This window comes from Nannobrachium achirus (genome assembly GCF_963921795.1).
Source record: "Nannobrachium achirus genome assembly, chromosome: 3".
NCBI classification, from domain to species: Eukaryota; Metazoa; Chordata; class Actinopteri; order Myctophiformes; family Myctophidae; genus Nannobrachium; species Nannobrachium achirus.
In genome coordinates, this window is record NC_137812.1 from 39,551,581 (window position 1) to 39,554,080 (window position 2,500).

Sequence of the window (2,500 nt, forward strand, 5' to 3'; positions counted from 1 at the left end):
TGTGTGTGTGTGTGTGTGTGTGTGTGTGTGTGTGTGCGTGTGTGTGTGTGCGTGTCCAGACTTCAGTTGACCTAAAGAATGTGACGCAGCTAAACCCTGGCCTATATCAGCAGCCCAATGAGCACATGTGTTTTTGTGTAAAGCTCAATGATACCACACACTGTTATTCCAAGAGACTGGAATCTGATAAACACAAAGTGATAAACACCAAAACACAACAAATAGATACACTCACACATTACCACACACAGTGCACACACAGAGTCTCCGACATATACATGCACACACACATGCACGCACACACACACGTCACACACACATACAGTGGGAGAACCAAGACCATTCACATAGTTTTCCAGTGTGCAAATGTCTAAATCCAGGGCCATAACAGATAAAGAACCCCAGAGACTTCTGAAGAAATATCACATTATTAGCTGGTGCTTTAATGAAGCCATGTTGATTCAAGGCTCATGGAGGTACAGTATAATCAGCAGACATTTATAGAAAACTCACACATCAAAACACAATTCATCTCCATCTTTGGTCCTGCTATGCATTTTAGAAAATGCTGTTGTATCAGTATTCAGTATAGAAGTATAGACATGGGTATGTGTGTGTGTGTGTGTGTGTGTGTGTGTGTGTGTGTGTGTGTGTGTGTGTGTGTGTGTGTGTGTGTGTGTGTGTGTGTGTGTGTGTGTGTGTGTGTGTGTGTGTGTGCGCGCGCGCGCGCGCGCGTGTGCAGTGCAGTGGTCAGTTGGAATGCAAGGGTCTTTCTTGCCATCTGACTTTTAACCCCAGGTTCCAGACTCAATCTCTAAACCCTGACCTGTTTTAATCCATAGAATAGACCATGGATAGGGAGGTGAAGATGAAGAGGGAACAGACCATGGATAGAGAAATGAAGAGGGAAGAGAAGACGATGAACAGGGAAGAAGACGAAGGCGCCTTTATTTTAGCCTAATTTATACACTCTTTCCATTAGTGAACAACAACTTCTGTATGCAAAAAGAGGTTCATGTGTCTGTAGACCTCTATCACTGCCCATTTTATATAATCTATACTTCTTTCTCTCTTCTCCTGTGTTAATTTCTCTTTCCTCTCAGGTCTAATTAGAGTATTTAAGCTGGTCCCATGCTGTGATCAATTTAAAATCAGTTTACTCATTGGCACTTACTCACAGACTACCACAAATAAGTCACCACTAGAACTAACTTACTGTATGTTAGTTGAGCATTTAGCTTCATATACATGTATAGTAGCTTTGCCTACAGCGGCCTCTAACAGCATTTTTTAAAGCATCTGGCTAGCCATGCAGACCCAGGAATTGATTGCCTGACTTCTCAGGCCATTAAGTATTAAATCACAAAAAAGAATAGAGCTAGAGCTAGAGATAGAGTTCTGGCCTGCATGCTTGCCCACACATTATGCATGCACACACTCACATGATGTGTGAGAGAGAGACAGTGGCCCGCAGAAACACCCAGTGGCGTCAGCTAGACCTCTCTAACATGCATTGACATAATATGAGATACAACGGGTGCTTTTCGACCGGCAAAGAACCGGTTCGGGTTCTTTCTCCTGACTATGGGATGAATAAAATACAGAGGGCTTCCTACGTAAAATAAAAAAATAATCAATCAATCAAAAAACCAGAGGTGAGCTTTTCCACCGAGAACCGAGTTGGTTTCGAACCGTAGAAGTTAGTTTGGAACGGGAACCACAAAATCCTTGGTTCCTCTGGTTCAATCTGGTGGAAACGCAAGCCAGGTTCACGGCCAGTCTGTAAGAACGAACCAAGGTTCCAAGAATGTTGAACGGCACTGGTTCTTGAACCAAGGTTCTTTTGGTGGAAAAGGCCCCAACGTGTGTGCTATATTTCTCCATCTTTCTCTCTTGTTTTCTTCTACACCAAATCTCTTCGCCGGGAAAACATTCTTCAGCTGCATTTTTAAACAGGCGTTTACTTTGGACTACACTGTGAGTGTTGTAAATGAATGTTAGGCAGCTCTGGTGCTCATGAGGAAGTATCGCTGTCCTCCTTTTGCCATCATGTGAGGTTCAATGCATCTCACAGTGGATGTCAGCCCACCACCTCAAGCTGAACCCAGACAAGACAGAGCTTCTCTTCTTCCCATCTAAGTCCTGCCCCATGCAGTATCTCACTATTTCCATAGACAACGCCCTGGTGACTTTGGTTCCAACTGCTAAGCTTGGTGTCGTCCTGGACAGTCAGCTCTCATTCAAGGCACACATGCATCAGTCAGTCACCCGATCCTGTAGGTTCACACTCTATAACTTCCGTAGGATCAGACCCTTCCTCACCCAAGAGTCAGCCCAGCTACTCATCCAGACATCAGTCATATCAAAACTCGACCACTGGCCTCCTCACTGGCCTCCCGGCATGTGCACTCTCCAACTGATCCAAAATGCTGCAGCACGATTGGTCTTCAACCAGCCTAAATATTCACATGTCTCCCTCCTTCTCTGCTCCCTCCACAGG

At 44.7% G+C, this 2,500-nt stretch overlaps 1 protein-coding gene across 1 annotated transcript in view; it reads right to left on the reverse strand.

Moving 5' to 3' along the window:
* Nucleotides 1-2,500, reverse strand: part of dlc1 (DLC1 Rho GTPase activating protein) — a 129,344-nt gene that overhangs the window by 93,316 nt on the left and 33,528 nt on the right. The window lies entirely within an intron of this gene.